Consider the following 19,796-nt stretch of genomic DNA (forward strand, 5'->3'; position numbering starts at 1 on the left):
ACCTGTGACAGTCTCATTGTCACAGGTCGGCTAGAACTATGAGGTGAGTGGAAATCACTCATCTCATAGTTCTCCTTTAAAAAAATGTTTTATAACTTAATAGTATATACTGCATATTTGTTAAAGCATCCTTGATTGAAGAGCATTTGGGTATGTTTGGAAAAATTGTATCCTATATAGAAGATAACAGAAATGGTATTTGCTGGTGGAGAAAGTCTGGCATAGAGATGTCAGTCCTTAAATAGCTGACCTGGAAAGTAAGCTGAGTTGGAGAATTTTTCCAAATCGGCTATTTTGTCCTAGATTGTTCACTTCTGCCTTCTCCAAACTCTTCACCCTTTGGTGAATAACCCTGTATATGTTGCTGGGGATGATGGATTAAAGCAAACCTGTTGTTGGCCCTAATTGGGCAAAGTGCTGATATTCTATAAGGTAACAACTACAAATTCCGAGCTCTATACACACACACACACTATATACTGTAGGTTGAACCTGATGGACCTAAGTCTTTATTTAGCCTCACCTGCTATGTAACTATGTAACAATGATAATGAACAAACACTCTACTGTTCCTTTAACATTAGCAATGGAATTTGAAATGAAAAAAAAAGCAGCGGAATCTACATTTCAGTTCCAGAAATATGTTATCATTGGATATTTACTTCTACAATGTTCTCCAAGGTAGAAATACTTTTGGCAAGCTTAAACAAACCAGCTCAGCAGTAAAATAGTCCAAAGAATTATTTTTTAAAGCGTCCGTTCATGTTTTTTGTGTCCTAGGTTTGCTATACCTTATGCGGTGTATTTGTAAACAATTCGCAATGTGAATCTTTCTTAAAGAGGAACTTCACCCAGATCTTCAAAAAAACAACAAAGGCACTTTTAGAAATGTTTAGTAATGACAATCTACTAAGGATGCACCGATACCAATACTAGTATTAGTATTGGTGGCAATACCGAGTACTTGGGCGAGTACTCGAGATCGGCCAAATGCTCCAATACCTTGATACCCAGATTTCCTCTGACCGGCAGTGCCGTAGGGGAGACGGCTTCCCGGGCAATCATGAAGCCTGGTAGCTGGTAATAATCCACCTACCGACTTCCTGATTGGCCCGGGAAGACGGCTCCATGCTGAATGACTGGGAAGCCGGCGTCCCGGCCAATCAGCATCGAGCCGGCCGAATAGCCAGCTCCTTGCTTATTGGTTGGGAAGCCGTCTTCCTGGCCAATTAGCATCGAGCCAGCCCAACAGCTGGCTCTCCTTGCTAATTGGCTGGGAAACCGGCTTTCCAGCCAATCAGCATTGAACTGGCTTCCCTGCCAATCAGGAAGCCGGGAGGCGGGTAATTACTCACCACCCGGCTTCCTGATTGGCCGGGAAGCCGGCTCGATGCCGATTGGCTGAGAAGCCGGTTTCCCGGTCAATCACGATCGAGCCAGCCAAGCAACATGAAGCTTCCCCGGCAATTAGGAAGTCATGACCCACTGCCCGGCTTCCTGATTGCCTGAGAAGCCAACTCCATGCCAGCAGAAGCACCGGTATCGGTACTCGGTATCGTCGGGTACCGAAAGCAATATATCGGTATTGGTAAGGTACTTGTACTCGTACAATCTACAAACAGATACTTCTAGATAATTGCCGGCTTTGTATTCTTTGCATACCATGTTTTCCCTTTCCTGCCCATACTTCTCACAGTGGCCATTTTTTTTACTAAGGGCAGATTAACATATCTCCCTTTGGTTCCTGCAACACTGGCACATGTGACTAGGACATGTGGCCATGCTCATCATCTCAGGGGAGGAAAATGCCTTTCCCCGAGATCTTGTTGCATCCCAGGATGCAACACTTGGGCACAATTACATAATTTGTGCCATAATGGACCAGGAAGTGGAAAAAAAAGAAATTGTAAGTAAAATAAAAATATGGTTTGTTTAATGAATGTAAGATGATTTCCTATCAGCATGCAGTCAAAGAGGGTAAAGGTCCACTTTGACGTACGTTCTGCGAGAATAAAGGTAAAAACAGACATTCAGAGTTCTTCTTTTTTCTTTTCAGGTCCAATACACTGTGTATAGGACATGAGGACATCATCACTGCAGTGGAGGAGGAGACAGGCTGGAGGGAGCACTCTCACAAGGCAGCTGGCTTCCAGGATCGGGTGAGTATAATTTTGTGGACAAAAACAAGCACTTAACCCTTGCAGTACAGGGGGAGCCCAGCTGCAAGGGTTTAGAAAAGTTTTGCCCGGAGTTCTTTAATATAAAAAGCACTTACGACATGAAACCGGATGTGAGATAAAGGGCTCATTCACACGGCCGGCACGATCAGCTCTGTGCTGCGTGCACGGCCATATCAGGCAGCTCCCGGGAAGGACAGGTGCTGCGTCTGATTAGTATGCAGTCCCTGTCCTTCTCTATCGGAGTACGCCGCCCTATGCTCACCTGCCCTGCACGTCTGTGCGGGTGTCCGTACTCATACGCTGACACGCAGCACCTGTCCTTCCCGGGAGCTGCCTGATATGGCCGTGCACGCAGCACGGAGCTGATCGTGCCGGCCGATTCCCGTGTGAATGAGCCCAAAAGGGGATTTTATGGAACATTTGGTCCATATTTTACACAAGAAGGACAATTTTCGGGACAGATCTTTGAAACCCTAAAAAGTCCCAGAAAAATAAAGATGAACCCGGAGGACCTCGAACACTTTGTCACTCTGAAGAATAACGAGGTCAGTTTTTTCGCAGATAACATTTCTGGAGGCGGGCGGAATGATCCTCCTCGGGGGATTGTTATCTCCTGGGGACTCCAGAGGTGAGATGTCCCCACCAGAGCTTCCTGACTACGTCCTGCCAAGAAGTATCTGTCCTCTCTGAGGGGTCGTTATCCCGGCTATACATAGACACGCAGGTCTCAACTGCACGTCTGCGGCGGGAATTGCTGTCACTTTTCTGTTTATTTCACAGAGTCAGAAATTATTTTGTATCAAACTTTTTTTTAACTCTTTTGGCGCTACCCGGCCACCCCTGCTGTCACCTAAAGGGACGCATGTTTATCAGGACCTGTCTCTGCTCCTTTTGTTAAACCAGAGGAGTCTCTTTCCTTTTGCTGCATCCCTATAACTTAAAATGTAATTGAAACATCTAATGGAGAACCTGTAATGGCTATTATAGGGGTGCAGGCTCTACCCTGTACTCTCTGCTCAGACTGTCACTTATGTATTAAAGGGGAACACACATAAAACATCTAACAAGTATCCTGTAATAGCTTTGGTAGTGGTGCAGGCTATATGCTGCATCCCCATGCGCAAACATATTTACTAACCTATGAAAGGGGTACACACACAAAACATTTTTCAGGAAGCCTGTAATGCAGGGGTGCTCACAATTTTTTGTGTTAAGATCTACTTTTCAAATGACGAGCTACATGAGATCTACCAACGGAAAAAAAACCTCCCTCGCTCTTTCCCCTGGCTGTCTCTCCTCACGCTCTCTCTCCTGGCTGTCTCTCCACACGCTCTCTCTCCTGGCTGTCTCTCCCCGCTCTCTCTCCCCTGGCTTACCTTGCTGTATTTTGCAAACAGTGCAGTGCAACAGGCTGTGTAAACTAATATTCTTTGATGTAACACATGGCACTTCAACCACCAGTTCCTCCAGAGAGGTGTCAGGGAGCTTGGCTCAGCAGACTCAGGCTAATAGGTAATCATGTGTGCACAGCTAAATAAATACACCAAAATGGAATAAAGGGGCCACCATTCACACCCTTCGTGATCTACCAACATAAGCTTTGAGAGCTACTGGTAGATCGCGATCTACCTAATGGGCACCCCTGCTGTAATGGCTTTAATAGGGGTGCATGCTCTACTCTGCACTCTCTGCTTAGATTGTCACCCCTCTATTAGAGGGGCACATACATAAACTAATGAGGAGCCTGTAATAGATTTAATAGGGGTACAGGCTCTACCCTGACCCCCACCACTCAGATTGTCAACTATCTATATATCTATCTATCTATCTATCTATCTATCTATCTATCTATCTATCTATCTATTTATCTATCTGTTGCCAAATACTGTCAATTATCTATTAAATAGGAACACACATGAAACATGGGAAGCCTTTATTGGTTTGAAAGGGGGCAGGCTCTACCCTGCATCCACTTCTCAGACTGCCACTTCTTTATTAAAGAGGCACATGCATGCATAAAACATCTAATTTGGAGCCTGTAATGGCTTTGATAGGGGTGCACACACTACCCTGCACTCTGCTCAGACAGTCACTTATCTACTAAAGGGGCACACACATAAAGTGATAGCTTTGATATGATGACCGGCTCTACACTGCACCCCCTGCACCAACTCTCACTTATTCTAATGGGAAACCTATAATGACTTTGATAGGGGGACAGTCTGTATCCTGCATGCTCTTTGCAGACTGTCATTTATTTATTAACGGGGCACATATATAAAACCCTGCATCCCCTTCTCAGGTTGTCACTTATCTACTGTATTAAAGGGGCACACACATAAAACCAAGAATGGGGATCCTGTAATTGCTTTGATAGGAGGGCAGGCTGTTCTCTGCATGCTCTTTGCAGGCTGTCACTTTTTATTAACAGGGCACACACATGAAACCCTGCATCCCCTTCTCAGATTGTCACTTATCTACTATATTAAAGGGGCACACACATAAAACATCTAATGGGTAGCCTGTAATAGCTTTGATATGAGGACCGGCGCTACACTGCACCCCCTGCACAAACTCTCACTTAATTATTAAAGGGGCACACACATCAAACATCTAATGGGGATCATATAATGGCTTTGAAAGGGGGGCAGGCTGTACCCTGCATGCTCTTTGCAGACTGTCACTTATTTATTAAAGGGGCACACACACATGAAACCCTGCATCCCCTTCTCAGATTGTCACTTATCTACTATAATGAAGGGGCACACATATAAAACATCTAACCACGGACCTGTAATAGCTTTGATGGGGGGCAGAGGTCAGGACTAAGAAGCAGAGATCTCACTGCTAGAGCCCCCGAAACATAAAAGAAATGAAGAGGCAGCCACTCTAAACTGAAAAGGTAGTTTTGGGTGACTAAAGCATAAAAAATAAAAGGACTGTACCTGTAAGATGCGTCAAGTTTACATGGTCCACCTAGGTAAGGTCTTTTTCTTGGTGCTTCTTGGTTGGCTGATCAGAAGCAAAAAGATTGTCAGCTCTTCTTCACCTATGAAATGCTCCAGTGTGCTGCGTGCTGCTGCGGGTTGTAGATGTGATGGAGCGATAGGCAGAATTCTGCTTCTCCTTCGTCCACACAAGCTACGCCGTCTCTTTATATTGTACTGAGTCCAGGCAGATGTGAGCACTCCAGTGCTGTGCTGGAGAATGACTCCTAAGGGAAGGAGACTTGTAATTGTTTGCTGGGTATCCTGTGCTGTGCGGGCCAATCGCTGGACAGATGTGAGGTTGGGAGGGACACACACACATACACACATACACACACTATTCACACACACCAGCAGCTCAGATTGGAGTAAGGGGGGTTGTTGTCTAAGCTGCATTCTGCTACCTGTATTGCACAGCAGACACCACAGAACATTATGGTGATGTTTCACAACCAGACGCAGCGGAGAATAAGAAAATCAGGCTTGCTTGTCTATTCTGCTAGGAGAAGTTGATACATAATACAAAGAGTGGACAAAATAATGGAAACAACACATAATAAAAAATAAAAAAAAAACTTTAATCTAGAATTTGTAAATAAATAAATTACAAAAAACAGCTAGAAGTCATTTAGGTTCATCACCATTTAGCAACATGGAAAACTATAAGTATTTAGAGTAGGAAAACTATAAGTATTTAGAGTAGTGAACCAAAACTTCAAACCCCCTATACCTAGTGCTATTATTATATAACATGTTTTTATTTATAAAGATGTATTTACAAATAAAAGAAAGTATAAATATGGATATATAAACATGTCATTATATATGAGTGAATGTATAAATATGGATTCACATATTCAGTTTATTTATTACATTTTTCATATTTATAAATAAATGTATGTACAAATATCTATCTATCTATCTATCTATCTATCTATCTATCTATCTATCTATCTATCTATCTATCTATCTATCTATCTATCTATCTAGATAGATAGATATATCTATATAGATAGATAAAAAATCTATCTATCTATCTATCTATCTATCTATCTATCTATCTATCTATCTATCTATCTATCTATCTATCTATCTATCTAGATAGATATATCTATATAGATAGATAGTTATAATATATATATATATATATATGTAAATATAAATAAATGGGTATATAAATATGTAAATATAAACAAATATATAAACATGTATTTACAAATAATTAAATGTATAAATATGTATTTAAAAACAAATCAATATATTAATATGGATTACATTCAATTTAACTACTTCACTACCAGAGTCATTTTTTCAGTTTTTGTATTTGTAAATAAATGAATGTATATATATAAATGTGCAATTATAAACAAATATAAAAATGTATGTGTAAATAAATCAATATATTAATATGGATTAATACAATAGCCAATAACATACTGGCTATTGCACCCGCCCACTGCTTGCTGTCAATCAGCAAAGGTGGGACCTGAAGTTCTTCCTCAAGTCCATCTCTGTTGATTGACAGCAGGCATTGGGTGGGGCAATAGCCAGCCTGTTATTGGCTACTGCAATTTAAAAGAGGTTATTCATTTAATTATTTAGGTTATATAAGGTTGGCTATTGTGGTCAGCTGCTGGAATGGAGAACGATCGCGTGGAGAGGAGCGCGGACGCTGCGAAGGGGTGAGTAGACGGTACGGTGAGGAAGCTCACAGACTGTCGGAGGTTTCTCCCTACAGGCTGTAATCGGCAATCTGTCCCAAGCTCTCACACACACATCATCCTGTAGGAGCCGATGAACGCGCGCATGTGTGTGACAGCTGGGGGGAATATTTGCTTCATAAGACGTACGGACATTTTTGCCCGCCTTTTGGGGGGAAAAAAGCGAGCAAAAAATACGGTATATTCAAGCAACAAGAGACAACTAAAGCTGGCCATACACTCTGCGATTTTCGTTGCTGCCAGGAACCCTCTTTTGATTCCAGCTCAAATACCCCATCATGCGCAGGCCAATGTCGTTTCGATAATCGTTTGTTAGCAATACTAACTCACCAAATTTTTTCCATCGACAGAACGGATTTTCGCTTGCGCATGTGCAGTGCTCATGTTGCGCTTTTTTTTCATACGAAAACGCCACTAATCCATTGATTTTTCTCACGATTCCAAAAAAAGTTTTCCATCCCAACCCATCGAAGAAATTCGGCCAAGAGTACAGTAATTGTGATCGTTCACTTCCCAACAACTGGCCGATTATCGCACGAAAGATTTCCGAACGATAATCAATAGGTGTATGGGCACCTTAAGAGAGTTCCCTATATGCCAAATGGTAACTGATTTGCAGGTGCTTGAATATGCTGCAGAATTCTTTGATGTGCCCCAAAAATGGCTGAGATCCTGTGCCAAAGGTGAAGTTGCATCGGAAAAGAGAACGGTCGGAAGTTGAAACCTGCAGACAGAAATAGCTTAACCACCTCCCGTCCATGGCCATTCCTGAACGGCCAGACGAGAGTATTCTTGGAGCAGGAGGGTGTCTTGAGAACGTCCTGCCCCTCCGCCCGCTCGTGTGCGGCGCTCAGCACATAAGTGGGGAACTGTTACCAATGTAAACAGCCAGCGATGGCTGTTTACATTCAAGCGATGGGGCATCTCTAGAGACGACAATCGCTTGCAGGAGCTGCGGGTGTGCGCCCCCCTCCTCGCTGCCGGTTCTGAGATTTGCTGTGGCCGATGCGGAAGGGACCGTTATGGCGACGCTCTCAGTGGAGATCAAAAGGGAGGTCAGTACACGATCTCCCTTTGATCTCTTCTCCTGTCCCCGAATGCAGGAAGTGATGTATATTATATCACTTCCTGCATTCAGTGTCACTCTCTGGTACAGAACTCCGTTGCGAAGCTGGTGAAGCAGATCTCTGCTTCATCAGCTTCTCTGTGGGTCCCTAGGTGACATTAGGGGTCTTAGAGACCCCTGATGTCTCCATAAAGAAGATCTGTCATGCGAAAACGACGATTGCGCCCATTACGCCGCATGTGTTACATATCGTCGCGAACGTTGGAATGTTAGCAATCCTTTTAGGGCCACTAATCACTGATAACATGAAACTGATGAGCGGTAAAAACTTTTAAAGCATCGCCTATGGCCAATTTTGGGTGCAGTAGTTTTCTGCGATTTCGCGGTCGCACGCAATTTTAAAACGTGACATGTTTGGTGTCTATTTACTCGACGTAAAGCAAAACAAACGACAAACGCACTCAACAATTTGTTACCAGTTATACAGTAAGGTGCACACGAAATGGGCTTTGAAAGTGACCCCGACTTTTATATTTTACCAAAAAATTGGGGTGATAATAAATGTTTCATAACATTTTATAGGGAAACAGGTTTTTTTTAACAAAATTTTGAGTTCTTTTTGTGTTTTTAGTAAAAAATAAACCCCCAGTGGTGATTAAATACCACCAAAAGAAAGCTCTATCTGTCCCCCAAAAAATGGTATAAAATTTAATTCAGTACAGCGTTGCATGATGGAATAAATGTCAGTCAAAGTACCGCAGGTCTGAACACTGAAAAATGGCCTGGCCAGGAAGGGGGTGCAACACCCTGGTCTTTAAGTGGTTAACATGTAACAGGTTAGATAGAAATGTCAGAAAGCCGGAGCCTATGAAATGACTGCAACGTTAAATCATCACCTCTTCAGATACAAACTAACATGTAATAAAAATATCACCTGATTGGTGACTCAGGATTTTGCGGCATACATTCACACCGGTTCTTTTCTGATGTTTTGCAGTGCCGAGTTGGGTGCTTTCCAGCCATGTATTTGCTCATCTGAGATGAATATTTAGCTTGAAAAATGTTTTTATTGAACATTGCCGGAAAAATAGATCTTAGAACTAGATTTTATTTTTCCATTAAGGTAACAATCTCTTCATATGTCCAGCTTAACATTCATTAATTCAGCAATTAGTATTCAGAACACACACTGACATTTTATCTACAGTCTAGTATCTTTTTTGATATAATCTAGATGTGTTGTGTGTGTGTGATTTTGAGCAAACTACTTTTGCTGTTTATGGATCTTTTATATGCAAGATTGCTGTACAAAACATTGTTCTTAAAGTGACATTAAAGTCTATATTTTTTTGTTCCCTCCCCCCAATGTTAATGAAAGCACTTACCTTAAAAGATGTTTCTTAATCCGATCTTCTTCGTCTTTCCTGTCCTTTTCACCCTTCTCTCCAGTAGGGGTGGTCCGCCAGTTCGAATCAAACATCGGCCTTTCACGCGTTCGCCGAACTATATGGGATGTCCGCTCCCTGTTCGACCGCGCAACGTCCCATACTGCAAAGAGCCCTCTGAAGCTCACATTTGAACGGAGCTAGCTGTCACCGCTAGCTCCGCCCAATTGTTTATGTTTTGCCGGCATCTGTCAAAATGCCATTATGCAGCGAGTCGACGGGGAGCGGACGGGACGGCAGTAGTCGTTTAAAATTATTATTTCTATTTATTTTTTATTCTTTTATTTTTTATTTCGTCGTCGTCGTGGACAACGCTGGACGCCGTAATTGACATAAGATTACGTTGGTGGATCAACTTTTTTTTTTTTTTTTTTAATAGAAGACTTGTCAAAAACATGTCTTTTGTTTTTTTTTTTCAATTAAAGGATTTTTATCAAAAGTCTGGACTTTTCAATAACTATTTTATTTAACCCTTTAGTGAATGGGTAGGGGTACAAGTACCCCTTACTCATTCACTAGGGAGGGGGCGGCATCTGGGTGCCCCCTTAATTAAAGGGGTACCCTGATGCAAATAACCCCCCTTGCCCTCAGACCCCCACAACCACCGGGTCAGGGTTGTGGGGACGAGGCCCTTGTCCCCATCGACACAGGGACACCCTCCCAGTGTCGATGGGGACAAGGGGGACGCAATAGCTTGCATAAAAGGGGACAATCATTTTCGAAAGTTTGACCCCCATTGACTTGCATTAGGTTCGAGTTTGTATTCAAACTTTTAAGGGTTAAGACACAGATAAGTATTAACCTCTTTTAAAGCAGTTTTTTTTTTTTGTTTTTTTTTACACTTTTTGCATATATCTACTGCTTGCTAGCGGAGAAATGGAGAAACGGAGAAAACTCTGAAAGGAATGTTGAATGGGGATGTGGAAGTAGGCATCTCTTAAATCTATGGAAAGCAGCCATAGATCCTTTAGGATTGTCTGCAATGATTGAATTATTTACCTGTTCTGGTATGTCAGATTGATCACCATGCTCCAATCCCCTGTTCTTTTCTGTACAAGAAAAAGCGTAGAATAAACGCCCCCAAAATATTCCTGTCTACACCTTGGGATAGTAGACTATTTACATGGGAAAAGAGGATTTAGCTTTTGGAACGAGAGATCTTGTGAAATTCCCAATGATGGCCCTTGGATATAGTCTCCAGGGCCCAACGATGAGATATTATCTGCCCCGATTTGCTCGATCTTGGCCAACCTCATGCCAACCTGGCAAATCTGGACGGGGAAACCTTCAAACTGACTTTTGAGAAACCTGACCAGCCACTGAAGAGCCCTTTTTGGATCTAAAGAAGGTGGTGGAAGGCCTCCAGGGCCTGAGAAATTCCTTCAACTGTCTGTAAGCTCCGGCTTCCTTCCCTGTGTTTAGCGCTTCCTTTTGGAAGAGCGCATTTTTCTGCTTCATGTGTCTTCTATCCTGGGGTATGAAACTGGATCTACCTACGGTGGTCTTGGCTATTATGGTGTCCATCTTGTTACCAAATAGCGATTGACCCTTGAATGGGGGCTTTAATATCACCCTTGCTTGGACGTGGGGTCTTCCACCCACGGTCTGAGCCAGAGAGCTCTTCTACCAGTCACTGCCGCCAACATTATTCTGGCTAAGGACTTGTTAGCATCTACTGAGGCTTCATCGAAGAATGTGGAAGACAACCTTATATTCTTCAAAAGACCTAAGAGCTCAGATTTACTAAGATTGTCAGAAACTGCTGCCTCAGTATTACCTACCCAATCCTCCAGGGCTTTTGATATCACCGTCATGGCAAATGCAGGTTTGCAGGCTCCACCGGCCAGAAGATAGATCTTTTTAAGATCCAAGTATACCCTTCTATCCAGAACATCTTTAAAGGTTACAGCATCATTGAGTGGTAACTTGACGTGCCTCGCAAGCCTCATGAGGGCCGTATCGACAACAGGCGACTCGAAATGTTTGAACTCCTCCCTTTTAAACGAATAAAGCTTTGAGAATCTATTCCGAAAGGAAGATTTTCTCTCAGCTTGACTCCATTCGTCCAGGATAATATTCTTAATTTCATCCATAAAAAGAAAGGACAACATCTCCTTCCTGACATGTTTAAAATATCTCCGATCTGCAAGTGTCCATATCTCTATATTTTTCTCCAGTGTTCTTCCACTCCTTCCCAGAGAAGAGCCTGCCTGATGGCTTTAATAAAGGGCTGAACTAAGGCAAAATCCAAGCCTTCAAGTTGATCACCATCCTCTTCTGAAGAAGAATCTGAATGCGGCCCAGAGGAATCCTGGACTCTCCCCGACCCACCAGCCCTAGATGGGCTCGGTCTGGCATCTGAATCCGGCCCTCCACCAGGCTTGCTCTGAGATTGAGTCTGTGTGGAAGAAAATTCCTTCAACGTGGAGGATGAGAAGGTTCAGGTCCTTCAGAGGGAATCTGCTGATTTACCAATGGAGACCTATTGTGAAGTCTCCTGTCATAATGGTGAGAGTGTCTCCTCTCTGGCGACGGAGACCTCCTACGGCTGGATGCAGAGGACCCCTTCGGCTCCTGAACATGTCGAGAGCCAGATCTGGAAGAGCTGAGATCAAAAGGTGAGGATAAGTATACTAGAGGCTGACCTTTAGATGGCAAACCAAGGGTAAGAAGCAAGTGCCTACCTTCTCTGTGACTGGCGATTTTTAATGGGGAAAGTCTTATCCAGAGGCATACTGTGAAATGACATGAACAAATCAGTACACAGCTAGAGAAAGAACAAACGGGCTTTATACATAAACATGGACAGTGCATACCTGAACCCAGGACCACTGACCAGCTGGCTGACTGTCTGAACCGCACTGACCTACTGAATCACAACAGTCAGCAACAAAAGAAGTGATTTAAATAGTGACCCAAAAAAGACTCCACCCTGATAGGCTTCCCATTGGCTGATCAATACATGCGGCGGCAGAAGTGTACAGATGGAATGCACAGTTTGCGTTCTGCCGGGACATACACGTACAGCCGGCGCATGCCCAAAAAAGCCGCAACCCTCCCAGCGGGGGAAAAGAGGCTCGGAATGCATCGCAAGCTATCCAATCCCGCCGTCAGAGACAGCAGCTGACCAGGAGTAAGAAAACGTTTGGAACGCAGCGTACACTCCAAGTTACACCACAAAACCATGCCTTAACACACCCCACACAGCTGCACCCACACTGACTTGCACCAGCCAGGATGCACCGAGGATCGCTAGCAGGGCTCCCATCCCATCGTACCTTATCTATTTAAGAATATAGGGCTGCAGGGACTTCACCTAGACCCAGAAGAAGGAAGCAGACAGCAAGGACTATACCCTCGCCGGGTAAGCACACTGCCCTCGGTCCTGTCATGTAGGTGGAAAGAAACGGAACAGCAAGCCCGGTGTCTTTCCCAAATTTATGAGTTACGATTCTGATTAGTGGTAAGAGGGAGGTATTAACTAGGGATGTCCGATGCCACTTTTTCAGGCCCAAGTACAAGTACATACCCTCATGTACTTGCCGATACCAATTACCGATACTTTTTCTTAAAGGGACAGGTGACTTTAAATGATCCTTAGTGCAACTACATGTTATGTACTATGGATCATGATTTAACCTATTCGTGTTAGCAAGGGAGAATTGTAACTCTATTGCTGGAGTGTAGTGGAGCTGTGTGCTATATATATTTACTACATATACATTACACATATCCAGTACACTCCAGCAATAGATTTACAGCCAGCCCCGTCCCAGCTTCCCTCACTCACAGTTTCACTGTTGATCCCTGTTGCCTCACGCGGTGCCTCTTGTAGTCGGCGCTGGGCAGGATCGCTGCATCATGTTTCGGTGTTCAGCTTGTGGGAGGTGCTCGCAATTCTGCCTTGCTAACATGAATAGGTTAAATCATGATCCATAATACATATACAGCACACACGTCCAGTACACTACAGTAATAGAGTTACAAATAGAGTCTACAATCCATAGTACATAATATGTACATAACATGTAGTTGTACTATGGATCATTTAACCCATTCATGTTAGCAGGGGATCATTGTAAATCTATTGCTGCAATGTATAGGACATTTGTGCTGTATATGTACAGTACATATAGAATGCACTGCGGCAATAGATATACAATTCTGCACTGCTAACATGAATGGGTTAAATGATCCGTAGTACAGGGTTACATATCATGTACTACGGATCATTTAACCCATTCATATTAGCAGGGGATAATTGTAAATCTATTGTTGCAGTGCATTCTATATGTAGTATATAGTATTTGTACATATAGAGTGCCTGCAACAATACATTTACAATTTTCCTCTGCTAACATGAATGGATTAAATGATCCATAGTACAGGGCTACATACAGACCATGTAATCCATTCATGTTAGCAGAGTATAATTGTAAATGTATTGTTTGCACTGTATTAGCAGTGTGTACTCTATATGTACTCTATATGTAGTACATATACTGTAGAGTATATACTGCTAATGCAGTGCAGTCAATACATTTACAATTATATCTGCCCTCATTCACTGTGCCGTTGTTCGAACACCGGAAGGAGCAGCGACGAGTCAGCGCTGGTCCGGTGGGAGGAGCGCCAGGTGGGGTTCTAATTTAGCTGGCTCAGAGGTGCCTGCCAGCTAAATTAGAACCCCACCCGGAGCTCCTATCGCCGGAACAACGCTGACTCACCGCTGCAGGTTTTTTTTTGTCTTACTTACCTCGCGGAGCGTCGCGTCACTGCTGCTCCGGTAGGCGGCGCTCCGAGCGGGGTCACCTGGCAGTCTCCGGCCACCTAAATTAGGACACCATCTGGAGCTCCGCCCACCGGAGCAGCAGTGACGGGACGCTCGGCGAGGAAAGTAAGAAAAAAAAACCATAGCGCAAGCTTCGGCGCTAGGCATCGGGGCATTTTGACAAGCACAAGTACTTGTCAAAATGCCCTGTATCGGGCCCGATTCCGATGCTAGCATCGGTATCGGGACATCCCTAGTATTAACCCATTCGTGTGCTGACATGGAGCTGACAGGAAAGTGTATTTGATCTTGCAGTAAAACGCAGGTTTGTGTGTTGTGGTTGAATGCACAGTGATGGGACTTGAAACCTGACTGCATTACAGTCTTTTGTTTAACTTTTTAAGTAAAAGCGCATTGTATGTGCATGGGGGTCATCAAATCTGCACTTGTACAATGGCCCTAAGAGGGGAAAGTGAAATGTAAGCTCCTTAAAGTGTATTTCCACTTTTGTAGTCAATTTTAGAAGCAACCTCTTTTATATGGTTGTTATGTGCTCCTATTCACACTGCCTATCAAAAAATATATATATTTTAAATATTTCTTTGGAGGAGGCCTTTGGGTGGACTGCAAGCTTCTCTGAATAATTTGTAAGTGAATATGTCTTCAGGACAAAGAGTGGAGAGTCTGAGCATCCCCACATTATCATATGATGCTTCTAGATGTTTAACCCTTTGTTAGGACAGACATTGCTCACATCTAATTTCACAATTGACAATCTGAGAGATCTGAGAGACAATCTGAGAGAATTGAGGTCTGCCAGCCCAGTACAGATAGGGTAATTTGTGGCAAACCTTAACTCCTTACCTCCCTCCAGCCTCCTTAAAATTACAGAGTTTTCAGAAAAGACCAAGTAATTCTTTAAATATTTTTTCAAGTTTATGCTATGTGAATGGGAACATGCAACAAATATAAAGTGGGTTTCATCCCAATTTGGCTGCAAAAGTGGAAATATTCTTTACAGCCATCTCCTCTAAGATCACAAAGGTATTTTCCAAGCAGCAATTGTTGTACAGTGCAGAGGTAAACTGAGCCAGTAAAAAGTGCCCATTTATACAATGAAGTGAGTTACATGGGGTCCTGTATATCTGAGGGCCCGTTCACAGCATGTGTTCTCGTGTGTTGTGGTGCATTGCATTAGGCAGGACATTCATTCATTTTGAATGGGCTGTTAGTGCACCTCAATGCACCCCAACAACTATTTTCAAATGCAGAATACCACACACACTGTGTTGCAGTGCGCTAAAGTGTAGGTGAGTTGCTGTGCACTGCATTGGCAATGAATAGTGTGCCGCCCAATGGGGCATAGAAGTTAATGTTAGATAGAATTTATATAGATTGTTTCGCTAAATCATTTTCCTATGGACATTCTATAGTAAGTTATATGCTGCCATCTAGTGACCCTTTGTGGTAATGCACTTGTTTTCCCATGTTCCCTTTCTTGATTGATGACACATTTCCTTTGTATGTAAAGCCCCACCCTTCTTCCTGAGTTTAGTACTTCCTGTGTCATGGATGCAGCTAGAGGCCACATGTATCAGGGACACACGTATTCCACATAGTACGCTACAAAGTTATCATCTTGGCTATATGCCGAAAGTGCCATTTTCCTGCCGATACATCAGCGCATCCCTGCTTTCTTTTCTCTCCGCTGGGCGCTGCTCTGTGTCCCAGCGGGTAGGAGAGAAACTGACAGCCGGCCGAGTGCTGCAGGAGGATAGCGCTGTGAGCGGCCCGGTGTCTCTCCCACACCGCTCAGCCTATCACAGTCCGGCAGAGCGGTGTGTGGGTGGAGACAGCAAGCGCTGTCACAGGAGGATGAGCTCTCTTTCCTGCTCCGCTCGCTCAGCCTCCTGTGACAGCTGTCATAGAGGGGAGCGGTACAAGCAGTCAGTGATCAGTGATCGCTGAGTGTTTGTAGATAACTGAAGACATGGTATGGTTACTATATCCTGAATTATGAATAGAATGGGAAGTGATCTACATCACCTCCTGTTCATTTATAGTTGTAGTTATAGTAAACACACTCTGTCCTCATGTTATGAATGAAGAGGAACACTCAGTATAGAGGATTCCTGTTCATTGATAACAGGGGCTGCAGAAAAAGAGATTTAGGACTTTGTGTCCTCAATCTCATTTTCTATTTTAAAAGGAAAATATCAGGAGTCTTTTTAGACCCCTAATGTTTCCCCGAAGCCCCTAAATGTCAAGTAAAAAATAAAAATATTTAATAAAAAAATGAATAAATAACTAAAGGCTTGTTCACAGGATGTCCGGATTGTGTCTGGACCAGAACCGTGTGCTCCTTTATGTGTTTTATGGGCTACAGTTCTCACGTGCGCAGTCCGTTCCAGTCCGGACAGAGAAAATACTGCATGTCACATTTTGTCCGGTCTGGATACGGTCCGGAAATGCACGAACGCGTCAAAAACACAACGAATGTAATTGTAGAAATGTCACCAGCACACCAATCCTTTTAAGATAGCAAAAGCTTCATTTATTGAAGTGTTTTGTCATATAACCAAACAAATGACAAAAAACTTCAATAAATGAAGCTTTTGCTATCTTAAAAGGATTGGTGTGCTGGCATTGCTGACATTCGCGGCGCCATCCGCGGTCACTGCGAGCACCCCCCCACTACAAGGGACATATCGGTAAGGAGTGCAACAAGGATAGTACTTAAAAACACAACGAAAACGCACTGCACTGCAGCTAACATACTGACAGCCCCACTTCAACTGGTACGCGGTAAAAACGTGTACAAAATGCACCATCTCTGGACTGGAAAATCATGTGAACAAGCCCTAAGTGTATGTCTTTTACTACCAGATCTGACCTATAGGTGGCAGCTGAAATAGCAAATACTGGTCCTTGTCACTCCTGCAAAAGGGAAAATACTGCAAGAGTGGGGACCTCTCAGACTAATTACAGCTGAACTCCATACATAGAATAATAAAATCATCATACATCAGTGAATGCAGACCTGTATTATTATTTTTTTTAAATAATGTATTTTAAATGCAACTTGTTCAAATACCTCCATTTTAACTTGTAATCCCCATGTACAGGACTGGAAATCCCTTCAACAGTAGGGACTGTTTTTAAAGCATATCAATTGGAATTTTATGATTTGGAAAATGTTATTGCAAAACATCACTTGACCGTGTTCTTGTTCATGCCTCAGTTCATATGTCTATAAGATTATGACGCGTCCTTTTAGGTTCTCAATAAACACTTGCAGATCGGAAAAGACAGGATTGTGAGTACTGGGATTTCATAATGACTCTGCTATTCCTTTACGGATTCAGGCTTGCCACAATAAGGGCTAGTTCACACCAGCCCCAAAGGCCGCGCGAGAATGCGTGGCACATCAATCTCTGTGTTCCGGTCCGGTCAGAAAAAATGCTGCATGCACAATTTTTTCTGACCTCACCGGACCGGAAGGCAGGCGTTGATGTGCCACGCGTTCCCGTGCGGCCGGAGAGTGTGGCTGCGGTGCCATTGAGTTCAATGCACCGCCACGTCCCCTACCGCCCCAAAACAAAGTGAGCCAGCTCGTAATGCGATCCTGTGCGTTCTGGCCGGAATCAGGTCAGAACCCACTGAGGCTGGTGTGAACTAGCCCTAAGTGTGAATAGCAGGGAAAGCCCCCTTCAGCCATAATACCAGCACAAACAAATGAAGCACCAGTGTGATAAGGCTGTGGTAGAAGCCAAGATTCCCTAACTCAACCTTTCTGAACCAGGGTGCCTTCCGGCTTTGTCAGGGGTGCCTTCAAATTTTTGCACAGTGTCATTCATTTCTATAGTGCAGGCGAGCTGGCAACCAGCACCAAGGAATTGCATGAGGCTAATCCAAGCTAATCCACAATCCCACTGTGGTGCAGATTATAAGGTAGGACTCTGATTTGAAGGGCACTCCTGATGAGTGAGGGGACTCTCATAGGAAAGGGGAGGACTCCACGCTTTTTTTTTTTTTGTTTATTTGCGTTGCGAGTTGTCCTCCTTTAAAAATCAAAAACAGACCATTATCTAGTGTCTGTTCTAAATTTTTGGGGGGAACCACAAGTAATTTTTTCCATTTACCTTTTTCTACATATTAGACTGGAGTGTCTCAAGATTTTGCATACTTTTCAAGGGTGCAGTGACTGAAAAAAGGTTGAGAAATGCTGCCCTGACTCATGTATGGGACAGTGAGATTGGCTTCACGCCGTGGTTTTGCAGTACACTCCTGTGCTTTCATTTGTGTTTAACCATAAAGCATAGGGCCAGGTAACCTATCGTCAGAGCGTCAAATATTTGGCACACAGAAACTTGCTTTTTTTGTAGTAATAGTTCAGTTGGAAGGGTTTGAAAAGAAAGATGCCACTGGTGCACCACAAAATCCCAAGTGAGATTTTTCGCACAATGACACCGATGGTGGTTAATGGTGCAGCGTGATACATTGTAGCAGAGAAAATAAGTGCAAAATTCTCTCAAAAAAAGCCCCAAATGGTGACAAATGATCTATCATGTGGCAGTGAGCATAGTGGATAAGGTGTCCTGTGCCTACTGATTGGCACATAAGTGCAAAATATATGCAATCTTTATATGTTGCACAAATTGTAACATTTTCATCACATATGGATGTGCCTGTTCATTTGTTGCACTGGTAAAAAGAAATCATTGTTCAGAAAATAAGTTTGTTACTATTTGGGGCAATAGAGATGTGCAGTTCAGGAATGCCCAGCAGAGTTCCCCCCTTCCATCCAGAAATGCCCAGCAGAGTCCCCCCCTCCTCCATTCAGGAATGCCCAGCAGAGTTCCCCCCTTCCATCCAGAAATGCCCAGCAGAGTCCCCCCCTCCTCCATTCAGGAATGCCCAGCAGAGTTCCCCCCTTCCATCCAGAAATAAGTCCCCCCTTCCATCCATCCAGGAGTGCTGAGTACAGTTCCCCCATCCATCCAGAAATACCCAGCTGACTCCCATCGACTAAGTGCTTTGGGGTGTCATTCAGAATGCACTAACACAAGTGCTGTGCGTTCTTGCAAGGCATAGATGTGAACCGAATCTAACGGCTACTGCTAGCATGCGTCGGCGCTCTCCTCTTTTCCCTGACGCAGCAAGATGTGGGCATTTCCGGGGCATTATGAGATATAATACAGCAATATAGACTTGCACTGTATGTGGAGGAGGTGTGACAGTGTCCAGGAAGCTTGCTGGGATTGGTCACACAGATGGAGGGAGTCTGCCCAGAGTGAGGAATAAAGTTAGTATTACTCCCTAAGCTGGGTATACAGGGTTCTATTTTTTCATTCAACCCGCAGGCTGAACGAAAACAATAGAACAGATTCCTCCATCAACGCTTACGAGCATTGATGGACGAGTCCCCCGCTGTTTCCTTTGTACTCTGACAATGGCTGTCTGCTGCTATCACAATACCTGAACAGAGCTGCAGTTGATTGGCTCCTAGCTCTGTGCGGCCAAGATTTTTTCAACCTGCTCCTTTGATCAGCTGATTGAGGGATGCCAGGCGGAAAGGCACCCACACAGCAAATTTTGTCAGATTCATCAGGAACCAGCAGAAATT

General features: G+C 43.6%; 1 protein-coding gene across 1 annotated transcript in view; it reads right to left on the reverse strand.

The window, feature by feature from the left end:
* The window catches only part of OPN5 (opsin 5), a 79,732-nt gene extending 74,567 nt beyond the window's left edge, over positions 1 to 5,165 (reverse strand). Inside the window, exon 1 of the mRNA XM_018571082.1 lies at positions 5,126 to 5,165. The gene's annotated coding sequence lies outside the window, so the exon portion shown is untranslated. The remainder of the gene's footprint in view (positions 1 to 5,125) is intronic.
* Between the last annotated feature and the right edge of the window lie 14,631 nt (positions 5,166 to 19,796).

Source organism: Nanorana parkeri, unplaced genomic scaffold, assembly GCF_000935625.1.
Source record: "Nanorana parkeri isolate BGI_ZX_2015 unplaced genomic scaffold, ASM93562v1 scaffold1671, whole genome shotgun sequence".
NCBI lineage: Eukaryota > Metazoa > Chordata > Amphibia > Anura > Dicroglossidae > Nanorana > Nanorana parkeri.